At 46.2% G+C, this 13,846-nt stretch overlaps 1 long non-coding RNA gene across 1 annotated transcript in view; it reads left to right on the top strand.

Annotated features, from left to right (window-relative positions):
- The first annotated feature begins 223 nt into the window (after positions 1 to 223).
- Positions 224 to 13,846, top strand: part of LOC139275766 (uncharacterized) — a 73,539-nt gene continuing 59,916 nt past the window's right edge. Inside the window, exon 1 of the long non-coding RNA XR_011595754.1 lies at positions 224 to 278. This is a non-coding gene — a long non-coding RNA (uncharacterized lncRNA). The remainder of the gene's footprint in view (positions 279 to 13,846) is intronic.

The raw sequence follows: 13,846 nt of genomic DNA, 5'->3' as shown, positions 1-13,846 counted from the left end.
ATTTTTTTTTTCAAAAACATTTCTATCAACTTTAATTTCTATAATTATTTATGTGAGGTGTTGTAAAAAAAATTTATGTAGTGTTTGGGTGTTTCTCATTCATAGTAATGGGAGTTTCAGACTTACGAAACTCCTATTACTATGAATGAGAAAATACTTTACCGTGATTGGGTATCCAGGCCCATGCGACTCGTGCGGACGTACCAACGTGAACGCGTCTGTTGCGCAAGAAGAGGAGGTCTCGAGTCCGGGATCTCTGGTGAGCGTTCAGCCAAAAGGTAAGTGCGTATCTGTTGTGCTCTTTTTAGTTGAACGCACACGGGAAGAAGAAACCGGGATTTCAGGGCCAATTTGTTTCTGAAAATTCAATCTAATCCCATTCTTACCTGAATAAAAAGTGCCTGCTGGTGGCACTGTTGCAAACAGTGAGAGTTTTACTATTCCAACAGCTCCACCAATAGGGAACATAAGTTACTGCAGATTTTAGTAAACATGGCTCCAGGATGGATATAATTTGTGAGATTAGACACAACTGCCAACCTAGAAAGATTGGCAAAGCTGACCAACAACTTCAAAAAAGCTGATGCAACCCTCAAAAATCTCACAATTCAAGAACAACCTTATTTATAAACAATAAAAGGAATTACATGGGCTTTCTAAATTAAGCTGTATGTCTAAGCTGGAGGGAAAAAGTATGGAAATCTGAAGGATAAATAACAAATGTTGGATGCACAAAATTGATGGTGCATTTCTAGGGACATCTGGGGGAATCACATCTGGAAAAGTTTGAAGCTTGACATTGAAAATGAAGAGTTCTGGTTCATTTTAATCACTTTTAAAATGAACAATTGATGGACTTTAATCTAAAAATAGAAACAAAATGACAGTTGAATTTTCAGCACACCAACCTTACTATCACTCCCCCAAAACATACCTCAACAACCATTCTCGCACATACAAACCCTGCCCCAATTTACAGAAGCACTGTACACAATCCAACTTTCCTCTTTTGTACAAAGATGCTCTCCTCCGCCAACCCTCCCAGTTCATAGTGGCACTCTTCTCCTGCCCGCTCAATTCACTTAGGCGCTCTTCCTCCAATCCCTGTTCAAGCCCACACTCTTCTTCCTCGCTTCCCTTGTTCAACCTGCCATTCTTTTCCCCTTTAAATCAGTTCAAGTTGGTACCCTCCTTCCATTTCCCCTATTCAAGCTGGCACTATTTTGCCCACTCTGCTGGCAGTATTTTGCCCATCGCCTCCATTCACCTGGCACTCCTCCCCTGTTTTTGGTTAGCATGTTTCCCTGCTCCTCCCCTCCCCCTCTGCCCACACCCTATTAATGCTGGCACTCTCCCGTTACATTCTCTCAGTTAATGCTCATGGTCTCCATTCTGGGCAGGACCGGAACCAGGGGCAGTGTTTGCTAGTGCTGTTGGGGAGGGGTGAAACTAATATGGCAAGGGGATGGGAACCTATGCAGGGAGACAGAGGGAAGTAGAATTGGGGCAGAAGCAAAGATAGAAAGAAGAAAAGTAAAAGTGGAGGGCAGAGAAACCCAAGACAAAAAGCAACAAGGGCCACATTACAGCAAAATTCTGAAGGGGCAAAGGGTGTTAGAAAGACAAGCCTGAAGGCTCTGTGCCTCAATGCGAGGAGTATTCGGAATAATGTGGACGAATTAACAGCACAGGCAGCAGTTAACAGATATGATGTAATTGGCATCACGGAGACATGGCTCCAGGGTGACCAAGGCTGGGAACTCAACATCCAGGGGTATTCAACATTCAGGAAGGATAGACAGAAAGGAAAAGGAGGTGGGGTGGCATTGCTGGTTAAAGAGGAAATTATGGCAATAATAAGGAATGACATTAGCTTGGATGATGTGAAATCTGTATGGGTGGAGCTACGGAATACCAAAGGGCAGAAAACGCTAGTGGGAGTTGTGTACACCACCAAACAGTAGTAATGAGGTTGGGGACAGCATCAAACAAGAAGTTAGGGATGCGTGCAATAAAGGTACAGCATTTATCATGGGCGACTTTAATCTACATATTGATTGGGCTAATCAAATTGGTAGTAATGCGGTGGAGGAGGATTTCCTGGAGTGTATTAGGGATGGTTTTCTCGACCAATATGTCAAGGAACCAACTAGAGAGCTGGCCATCCTAGACTGGGTGATATGTAATGAGAAAGGACTAATTAACAATCTTGTTGTGCGAAGCCCCTTGGGGAAGAGTGACCATAATATGGTAGAATTCTTTATTTAAGATGGAGAGTGACACAGTTAATTCAGAGACTAGGGTCCTGAACTTAAGGAAAGGTAACTTCGATGATATGAGATGTGAATTGGCTAGAATAGACTGGCGAGTGATACTTAAAGGGTTGACGGTGGATAGGCAATGGCAAACATTTAAAGATCACATGGATGAACTTCAACAATTGTACATCCCTGTCTGGAGTAAAAATAAAACAGGGAAGGTGGCTCACAAGGGAAATTAAGGATAGTGTTAAATCCAAGGAAGAGGAATATAAATTGGCCAGAAAAAGCAGCCAAACCTGAGGACTGGGAGAATTTTGTAATACAGCAGAGGAGGACAGAGTTTAATTAGGAGGGGGAAAATAGAGTATGAGAGGAAGCTTGCTGGGAACATAAAAACTGACTGCAAAAGCTTCGATAGATATGTGAAGAGAAAAAGATTAGTGAAAACAAACATAGGTCCCTTGCAGTCAGATTCAGCTAAATTTATAATGGGGAACAAAGAAATGGCGGACCAGTTAAACAAATACTTTGGTTCTGTCTTCACGAAGGAAGACACAAATAACCTTCCGGAAATACTAGGGTACCAAGGGTCTAGTGAGAAGGAGGAAGTGAAGGAAATCCTTATTAGGCGGGAAATTGTGTTATGGAAATTGATGGCATTGAAGGCCGATAAATCCCCGGGGCCTGATAGTCTGCATCCCAGAGTAATTAAGGAAGTAGCCCTAGAAATAGTGGATGCATTGGTGATCATTTTCCAACAGTCTTATCGACTCTGGATCGGTTCCTATGGACTGGAGGGTAGCTAATGTAACACCAACCACTTTTTAAGAAAGGATGGAGAGAGAAAATGGGTAATTATAGACCGGTTAGTCTGACATTAGTAGTGGGGAAAATGTTGGAATCAATTATTAAAGATGAAATAGCAGCACATTTGGAAAGCAATGACGGGATTGGTCCAAGTCAGCATGGATTTATGAAAGGGAAATCATGCTTGACAAATCTTCTAGAATTTTTTGAGGAGATAACTAGTAGACTGTACAAGGGAGAACCAGTGGATGTGGTGTAGTTGGACTTTGAAAAGGCTTTTGACAAGGTCCCACACAAGAGATTGGTGTGCAAAATTAAAGCACATGGTATTGGGGGTAATGTACTGACGTGGATAGACAATTGGTTGGCAGACAGGAAGCAAAGAGTCGGGAAAAACGGGTCCTGTTCAGAATGGCAGGCAGTGACTAGTGGAGTGCCGCAGGGCTTAGTGCTGGGAACCCAGCTATTTACAATATACATTAATGATGAGGGAATTGAGTGTAATATCTCCAAGTTTGCAGATGACACTAAGCTGGGTGGCAGTGTGAGCTGTGAGGAGGACGCTAAGAGGCTGCAGGGTGACTTGGACAGGTTAATGGGCAAATGCATGGCAGATGCAATATAATGTGGATAAGTGTGTGGTTATCTACTTTGGAGATAAAAACACGAAGGCAGAATATTATCTGAATGGCGGAAGATTAGGAAAAGGGGAAGTGCAACGAGACCTGGGTGTCATGGTACATCAGTCATTGAAAGTTGGCATGCAGATTCAGCAGGCGGTGAAGGAGGCAAATGGTATGTTGGCCTTCATAGCTAGGAGATTTGAGTATAGGAGCAGGGAGGTCTTACTGCAGTTGTACAGGGCCTTGGTGAGGCCTCACCTGGAATATTGTGATCAGTTTTGGTCTCCTAATCTGAGGAAAGACGTTCTTGCTATTGAGGAAGTGCAGCGAAGGTTCACCAGATTGATTCCCGGGATGGCAGGACTGACATATGAGGAGAGACTGGATTGACTGGGCCTGTATTCACTGGAGTTTAGAAGGATGAGAGGGGATCTCATAGAAACATATAAAATTCTGACGGGATTAGACAGGTTAGATGCAGGATGAATGTTCCCAATGTTGGAGAAGTCCAGAACCAGGGGGTATAGTCTGAGGATAAGGGGTAAGCCATTTAGGACTGAGATGAGGAAAAATTTCTTCACTCAGAGAGTTGTTAACCTGTGGCATTCCCTATCGCAGAGAGTTGTTGATGCCTGTTCATTGGATATATTCAAGAGGGAGTTAGATATGGCCCTTATGGCTAAAGGGATCAAGGGATATGGAGAGAAAGCAGGAAAGGGGTACTGAGGGAATGATCAGCCATGATCTTATTGAATCGTGGTGCAGGCTTGAAGGGCTGAATGGCCTACTCCTGTACCTATTTTCTATGTTTCTATGTTTCTATCTGTCCTAAAGAACTTCTCCTTTCTTACCAACCCCAAAAAACTACTCTCAGCTTTCACCTCGTCCCATATACCTCCATTGTTCTCCCATTGCTTGTCTCCTTCATTGCCAGCTATTTTCCTCTCTCCTTCAGTGCATTCTATTTCTCCTTTTCTCAGCTTCCTTCTCTACTTCATTGACATCAATTTCCATCTTTTTCCCCTGCATTGCCCATATCATCCATTCCCTCTACCCTTCATTGCCACTCCTATCTGAGTACTGCTGTTAATTGAAGTGATTCCTGTCTGCAGTAGCCAATGGCTGGAATCACTTCCATTGGCAACAGGACTCGGGTCAGAGCAGTGCTGAGAAGAGAGGGGCCTGCCCTTTGAATTTTTATCAGCAAATGATGAAATACAAACTGGGACTTCAAAAAGCATAGTGAATACAATAATTGTTACCCCATAGTGACTACAAAAAGAATCACTGATGGGTGCCATATGGCTAAAATTTGGAGTTTGGAGCACGAAGCTGGAGCCATGGGCAAATCAAAAAAAGCCTGACCTCGTGGGACAGTCAGAGGAGCAGTTTGGAGCACGAGGCTGGAGCTGTGGGCAAATCAAAACAAGCTAGCCACCCCAGCAGCAGAATTAACAAAGGTCTCGAGATGGCGATGTAATGACTTAAGAGTCTGGTTGCTGTAAACTCACTCAGGTGCAACCTGATCCATCTTTATTCCAGCTCAAGAATGCCAGCATGACAAAGACACCCAACTTATATACAGGTGACCAAGCACACATGCCACATGCGATCAGCCCTATGACCTCTGACTGCGGCGCCCTCTGGTGTCTGGTGACCCCTAAGCATTAATACCTAACAACATCCCCCTTTTAAAATCTTAACAACAGTCTTTTTACAAATTAAGACAATCTGGGGCTTTCCTCTCACGAGTTGATCGTCTCAGTTCAACTTTGGCTCTGGGCGAGCGTTCTGAGTCTGTTGTGACTGAGGGATGAGTACCTGAACTGATGGGAGTGGTCATGACCACATCAGAGACTGAAGGTTCAGAGTCAGTAATGTCAGCAGAGTCCTCTGATGAGTGAACAATGGTTAGCGGCGAGGAGCGGAGGTCGAAGATGGCAAGGAGCGGAGGTTGGAATCGGCATGGAGCGGAGGTCGGAAGCCGCGTTGAGCGGAGGTCGGAAGCAGAAGTAAGAAGCAGCGTAGAGGGGAGATCCGAAGTGGCAAGGAGCGGAGGTCGGAATTGAGGAGGAGCGGAGGTCGGGACTGGCGAGGTCTAGAGATCGGAAGCAGAGAGAGGAGGACGGAGGAGCTGAGTGGTCGGAGCCCAGAGGTGGAGCAACATAGACAAGACCAAGGGAAAGCCCAGCATGGGCCAATAGCAAGGCTGTCAGGTCTTGAGGCTCACATTGAATTCCACGAAGAGAGAGGTCCTATGGGAAGGAGGAAGGAAGGAGGACAGTAGGAGTATGTGTGAGTTTGTGTGTATGTATTGGCACATGCGGTGGAGCCTGGTCTCCAGTCGTCTTGGATCCTCTTGCCACTGGACGAAGACCTTGCTCTGTCAAGCCCGTGTGGTGGTTGGTATGCAACGACCACCCCACATTAAAAGAATTCACGCACAGGCACCTTCCACCGTTTAAAATGAGTTCATCAGTCACTCGAATACTCATTTTTAGTGTGGAAGCAAGTCATCCTCGACCCCGAGGGACTGCCCATGATGATGATGAGGGTTAAAATACGGGCAAGCGTATAGTCCACCTTTCATCCTTCCTAGGTGTAGAAAATGGATACCATATCTTAGGATATGGGGACTTATCAATGTTCATCACACTATTGCAGTATCTCCTGGCTGTTGGGCAATAAAACTGGGATTAGCACTGCACCTAAAGGAACATAGAGCAAAACAAAGTACATTTGAAAGAAACAGTTCCCTATCACAGCTCTTTACATAGGATGTACGGCACAAAAACAGACCATTCGGCCCAACCAGTCCATGCTGGTGCTTATGCTCTACCCGAGCCTCCTCCTGTCTTTCCGCATCTAAATCTATCAGCATAACCCTCTATTCCCTTCGCAACCCCCTGGCATTATTCCGAGGCGTTAGAGATTTCTGTGCCAATATTATTTTTAGGGAAATGAGAGAATAAGGTCCCGTCAGGAGAGTAAAGTGGTGCAAAATAACAAACCGAATAACAGGAGAGAAAAAAAGTCCGTCAAGGGGGAGATTTGGTGAGATTTCGAGCCAACTGTCACCCACCAATGAATTGTCGTGCTCATGAATGAATGAGCATTTTTGTGGCAGAGCCATAAATTTTTCTTGGGATTTTTGTATTGTTTCTCGCAAAGGCCTCTGCCTCCAGGGACAGAAACTCCATGGGGCCAATTCTCGAGAAGCAGCACACACATGGTTATTGCCACTGCTGATCATCTCCCTGGAACACTGCCTGGCTCGGAGGCTGGGAATATCCCTCGGAATGTCGTTGGTTGTAACGTAGCGGAAGATACGTTTCATCTGTTAATGTTTGAGGTAGTGACATTCAGGGTATAGCAGTGAAGAAGGACGTCACCAAGATCCATGCCGATGATTGGAGCGTGGGCAGGTACAGCAGGAGCAACGAGGTCGGGGCGAAGGAGCGGCGAGAGATTGTAGAGGGACGTGATCGGGGCCCAGGAGAAGCGTGAGTTCGGGGCCCAGAAGAGGCGAGGGCCCAGGGGCAGCATGGGCCAGCCCACATTGCGACATGTGTGTGCACTAGGTCAGTGCAGCAGAGCTGGTCTCCAGTCGTCGTGGTTAATCCTTGCTACTGGATAAAGGCCTAGCTCTGTCAAGCCCGTGTGGTGGCTGGTGTGCAATGGCCACCCCAAGTTTAAAAAATCCATGCACAGGCATCTTCCATCCTTCAATATGTAGTTCAGGACCTGGAATATTAGGTCCTTCATTGAAATACCTGTGAACTTTTTGACATGGAAGCAAGTCATCCTCGATTCGAGAGACTGCCTATGATGATGATATGCTTGTCTAGCCTCCCCTTAAATGCATCTATACTATTCGCTTGAACCACACCCTATGGTAGCCAAGTTCCACATTCTTACCACTCTTTGGGCAAAGAAGTTTCTTCTGAATTCTCTTTTGGATTTCTTAGTGACTTTCTAATATTGATAGCCTCTAGTTATGCTCTTCCCCACAAGTGGAAACATTCTCTCTGTATCCACTTTCACAATAAGACCAAAGCCTTTCATAATTTTAAAGACCTCTATTAGGTCACCCCTCAGCCTTCTTTTTTCAGCCTGTTCATCCTTTTCTAATATGTATAACCTTGCATTTCTGGTATCATTCTTGTAAATCTTCTCTGCATCCTCTCGAGTGCCTCAATATCCTTTTTACAACATGGTGACCAGAACTGTATGCAGTACTATATGTGTGGTTTAACCAAGATTTGATACAGGTTTAGCATAACTTCCCTACCTTTCAATTTTATACCTTTAGAAATAAACCTTAGTGCTTGGTTTCCTTATTTATGGCCTTGCTAACCTCTTGCACTGGTGGGGGAAAACAGTCTGCTTCAGTGTAGTAACTTCTATTTGTTTCTTAGAACCATTTTAAAGTGCTTCACATATAATGCATTACTTTATATTAGCAGCATTTGACATGGTTGATTGTATTATTCTCCATCACCTCTTTTCCTCCATTGTCTAGCTCTGTGGGGCTGCCCTTGTGTGGTCCCACTCCCATTTATCTGGATAACTCAGTGTTTTGTTTCTCTTACCAATACCATGTAAAATTTAAGGGTGGAAGATGCCTGTGCTTGGATTTTTTTTAACGTGTGGTGACCGTTGCACACCAGCCACCACACGGGCTTGACAGAGCTAGGTCTTGGCCCAGTAGCAAAGATTAACCAAGATGACTGGAGACCAGCTGCACGGACCTAGTGCACACATATATTGCAGTGTGCTGCCCCTGGGCCCTCGCCACTTCTGGGCCCAGAACTCACGCCTCTCCTGGACCCCGATCACGTCCCTCTACAATCTCTCGCCGCTCCTTCGCCCCGACCTCGCCGCTCCTGCAGTACCTGCCCATGCTCCAATCACTGACCTGGAGCTTGATGACGTCTCTTTTCACTGCCGTTGCTCTCCTGCTCCAGCACGTGCTGCTCCCTGGAGTGGCACGCTGCCATACTGCTCCTTCTGCTCCCCGGCCTGCTCCGATGGTGCTCGCAGGCCGGGGGCGCTGAGAAAGGAACTGGTCCTGGCCGCCCACCGCCTCTGTCTCCCCGCCTGGGCAGAGACTCAGCTGCACAATGTGGGCAATTGAAGAACAACGTGGCCCCACTTGCGGTTCCAGGCGGGGACAGGGTCCGGAGGAGGATGTAGGCGCAGAAGGATGAAAAAAGGGTTGGGACATATAGTCACTCCGTTCCTGAGGCTAGGTCATACCGGCTGCCTGTAGTTCAAAATCAAATCACTGTTAAAATGAAGGCATGCAGCCTCATTAAAATATTTAAATGATCAACTCGCCTCCTGCGAGCAGATTGGTCACCTGCCCATCATCCCGCCTCCATTAGAACCGGAATTGGGCAGGTGGGGTTCCTGTTTCAGATTTTTAACCTCCAACCCTGTTGCGCATGCAATAATTGTTAGACTGAGTACTGTTTAACTCCAAGAGGTATAACCTTGGTTCTGCTTTATTACGGCCCAAAGTGCCTAATATACAAAATGGCTGGCCTTTTATACTTGGGCTGCACATACGTGCGTGCAGCCCAATGGCCTCCAACAGTGATCCCAAAAGTACATATATGACAATATTCCCCCTCTGAGACATTAACACAGTCTTTTACAAATTGACACGGTCCGGTGTTTTACGCTCACGGGTTGACCGTCTCAGTTCAGCTCCAGCCTTAGGTGAGTGTTCAGAGTCTGTTGTGACTGGTGGCTGGGTGGCTGACCTGGTGGGAGTGGCAATGGCCATATCAGGGATTGAAAGTCCATTTTCATTGAACATGTCAGTGATTGAAAGTCCAGATTCCTTGATGACCACTGAGTCCTCTGATGACTGGGGGTAGGTTGGTTGGTCGTCGATTGTCTCTTCCTCCGATTGTTCCGGTATGTCTGTGTACCGCAGCTTTGCCTGATCCATATGATTCCTGCATGTTTGCCCATTTTTGAGCTTGACAATAAATACTCTGTTGCCCTCCTTGGCCATGACAGTACCAGCGATCCACTTGGGACCCTGACCATAATTCAGAACATATACAGGATCATTTACAGAAATATCGCGTGACACAGCTGCGCGATCGTGATACCCTTGCTGACTTTGTCTTCTGTATTCAACATGATTATTCAAGTCAGTGTGTACAAGAGATAGCCTGGTCTTAAGACCTTTCTTCATCATTAGTTCAGTAGGCAAGACCCCGGTAAGCGTGTGTGGTCTTGTCCTGTAACTAAGCAGTATGCATAACAGGCGGTTCTGCAGTGACCCTTGGGTTACTTGCTTCATACTCTGCTTTATGATTTGAACAGCACATTCTGCTTGCCCATTGGATGCTTGAACAGTGCTGACTTTACATGTTTGATATCATTGAGTTTCATGAACTCTTGAAACTCCTGACTGGTGAAGCACGATCCGTTGTCGCTAATAACGATGTCAGGCAGACCATGTGTCGGGAACGTGACACTGAGATTCTCAATGGTAGCTGTGGACGTGCTGGATGACATGATTATATACTCTATCCACTTCGAATATGCATTCACCAGAACTAAAAACATCTTCCCCAGGAAGGGACCTGCAAAGTATATGTGGATCCTGGACCATGGTTTGGACAGCCACGACCACAGACTCAGCGGCGATTCCGCTGGTGCTTTGCTGAGCTGCATTCAAGTGTTGCACTGATGCACACATGATTCCAGCTCAGAGTCAATTCCTGGCCACCATACATGAGACCTGGCGATGGCTTTCATCATTACAATGCCGGGATGTGTGCTATGTAGCACACGTACAAATTTCTCTCTCTCTTTCTTGGGCATAACAACATGATTGCCCCACATTATACAATCCAACTGAATAGACAGTTCGTCTTTGTGACAAATGTAAGGTTTGGTCTCCTCGCACATTTGCTTGGGTATGGCAGACCAATCACCTTTGAGGATGCAACTCTTCACCACCGATTAAATCGGGTCCTGGCTGGTCCAGGTCTTAACTTGTTGAGCCATGACAGGGGTTCCTTCACTCTCAAAAGCATCCATAACTAACAATAGGTCCGCCAGTTGTGGCATCTCTACCTCTGGTGTGGGCAACAGCATCGGCAGAATTATCGGTGCCAGGTCTATGGCGAATGAAATAATCATAAGCGGAAAATGTCAGCGCCCACTTCTGGATGCGGGATGAAGCATTGGTATTGATACCTTTGTTTTCAGAGAACAGTGAAATGAGCGGCTTGTGATCTGTCTCCAGTTCAAACCGAAGACCAAACAAACAGGTACTGATGCATCTTTTTAACCCCATCCACACAGGCTAGTGCTTCTTTCTCTACCATGCTGTAGGCTCCTTCCGCTGTAGACAAACTTTTTGAAGCATACGAGACTGGTTGAAGTTTATCCGACTCATTAGCTTGTTGGATGACGCAACCAATTCGATATGACGAAGCGTCACAGGCCAATACTAAACGTTTACATGGGTCATAATGTACCAGCAGCTTGTTAGATTAGTGGCTTTCTCAAAATCTCTGTCTTGAGATGCACCCCACACCCATTTGTCGCCTTTTCTTAGCAGCATGTGCAGTGTTTCTAATAAGGTGCTCAATTTAGGTAGGAAGTTACCAAAGTAGTTGAGTAGACCCAGGAATGAACGCAGCTCCGTCACATTCTGTGGCTTGGGTGCATTCTTGATGGTCTTGGTTTTTGCGTCCGTGGACCTGATGCCGTCAGCAGCAATTTTCCTCCCCAGGAATTCAACCTCTGGTGCCATGAAGACGCACTTCGAGTGTTTCAGTATGAGTCCCACTTTGTCCAGACGATGTAGAACCTCTTCCAGATTGTTCAGATGTTCCTCGGAGTCACGACCTGTGATCAGGATGTCATCTTGGAACACGACGGTTCTGGGAACGGACCTCAGTAGACTCTCCATGTTCCTCTGAAATGTTGCTGTAGCCGAGCAAATTCCAAAAGGGCACCTGTGATAAATAAACAGTCCTTTATGCATGTTAATGCACGTAAGTCTCTTCGACGTCTCGACCAGTTCCTGTGTCATGTAGGCTGACGTCAAGTCCAGTTTGGTGAATGACTTCCCCCCGGCTAGTGTTGCAAACAAGTCATCAGCCTTCGGTAACGGGTACTGATCCTGTTTCAAGATCCTGTTGATCGTAGCCTTGTAGTCTCCACAGATTCTGACTGTGCCATCACTTTTCAACACAGGAACAATGGGGCTGGCCCATTCATTAAATTCAACCGGTGATATGATTCCTTCACGCTAGAGTCTGTCCAATTCGATTTCAACCTTCTCCCTCATCATATACGGAACTGCCCAAGCTTTATGATGGATGGGTCTTGCATCCGAGTCCACGTGGATCTGCACCTTGGCTCCCGTGAAGTTGCCGATGCCTGGTTCGAACAGCGAGTGGAACTTGCTCAGTACTCAGTCTCCGACAACAGCGCCTTGATGTCGTTCCAATCGCATCTGATTTTTTTCAAGCCAGTTCCTGCCGAACAGCATTGGGCCATTGCCTGGGACAATCCATAGCGGTAACTCGTGAACTGCACCGTCATACGACACTTTAATTGTGGCACTGCCAATCACCGTTATGAGTTCTTTGGTGTACATGCGCAAATTGGCCATTGACTGGACTCAGCCCAGGCCTCACAGCCTTAGTATCCCACAACTTGTTGAATGCCCTCTGGCTCATTATCGATTGACTTGCCCCCGTATCCAGTTCCATCGATACCAGCACCCCATTAAATTTCACATTGATCATTATCGCTTGGCTCTTAGTTAGGAACAAGTACAGTCCATACACTTCCTCCTCTGATAGCTTGGATTGCGTATCCAGATCTGCGCTAGTCTGACCATCATCCTCCACGTGGTGTGTCGCAGCACACTTGCTCATCTGCGGACACTTGCGCTGGACATGCCCCACTCTAAGACAGCCTTTGCAACTATATCGCTTAAATTGGCACTGCTGGTGCCAGTGATTTCCCCCACAATGCCAACACGGAGAAATCGGATGCATTTCCGCTGGCGGACTTTGGGCAGCCACAGGTTTCGCGTATGCAGTCGGGTAGGCCCTGCCATGTGCCGCTCTGCTGAACGCCGAATCAATCATATTTATAGTACTTGCCGAGTTTCGATTTTTCACTGATAGCTGCTTTAGACTTCTATCCATCGTCATGCATGACTGAGCGATCGTGATGGCCCTGTTCAAGTCCAACGTCTCCACCGCCAGTAGTTTACGCAGGATCACCTCGTGGTTGATGCTGATTACAAAGAAGTCCCGCAGCATGTCTGCCTTACACGGTCCTGCTAAACATCTCAGGTCGGCAACGAATTCCGCTGCATTTTGGCCTCCTGAGCGAATGTGCGTGTAAAATCGATATCTCGAGATGATGATGCCTTCATCTGGCTTAAAGTGGTCCTGTACCAGTGTACACAATTCTTCATACGTCTTTCCTGTTGGACTCACAGGCAGGAGTAGATTCTTTATCAGACCATAAACATTTGAACCGCAAACTGTGAGGAACACCGCCCGGCGCCGGATTTGCGTCGCTGACCTCCTCCATTTTGTTGGCCACGAAGAACTGGCTCAAACGGCTCACAAAGTCTGCCCAATCTTCTCCTTCAACAAATTGCTCCAACAATCCAATTGTGCTCATTTTTGCATGCAAAGGTTCTTGTTGCCTCGTCGCCAAATGTTGTGTATGCAATAACTGTTAGACTGAGTACTGTTTAACTCCAAGAGGTATGTCCTTGGCTCTGCTTTATTAAGGCCTAAAGTGACTAATATACAAAATGGCTGGCCTTTCATACTTGGACTGCACACACGTGCTTGCAGCCCAATGGCCTCTAACAGTGACGCCATCTAGTGGCTAGTGATCCCAAAAGTACATACATGACAAACCCAAACCACACCCGCGCATTTTGGGGTGTTAAAATTCCTCCCACCCCCGCTCCACTCCCCGATGTAAATGAACCATTTTGATACAGATTGCTGTTCTGTTGAAAAGAAACTGGTTTTAAATTCTCAGATTTCTTTTTTTAAATCTCACTCTATAAAATTAAGTCGATGATAAATCAGAGTAAAAATGGCTGCTGGTATTGTATTTTGAAAATTACAAAATGGGTGA

Source organism: Pristiophorus japonicus, chromosome 11 (assembly GCF_044704955.1).
Source record: "Pristiophorus japonicus isolate sPriJap1 chromosome 11, sPriJap1.hap1, whole genome shotgun sequence".
NCBI classification, from domain to species: domain Eukaryota; kingdom Metazoa; phylum Chordata; class Chondrichthyes; family Pristiophoridae; genus Pristiophorus; species Pristiophorus japonicus.
This window is presented reverse-complemented; position numbering and strand designations above follow the sequence as displayed.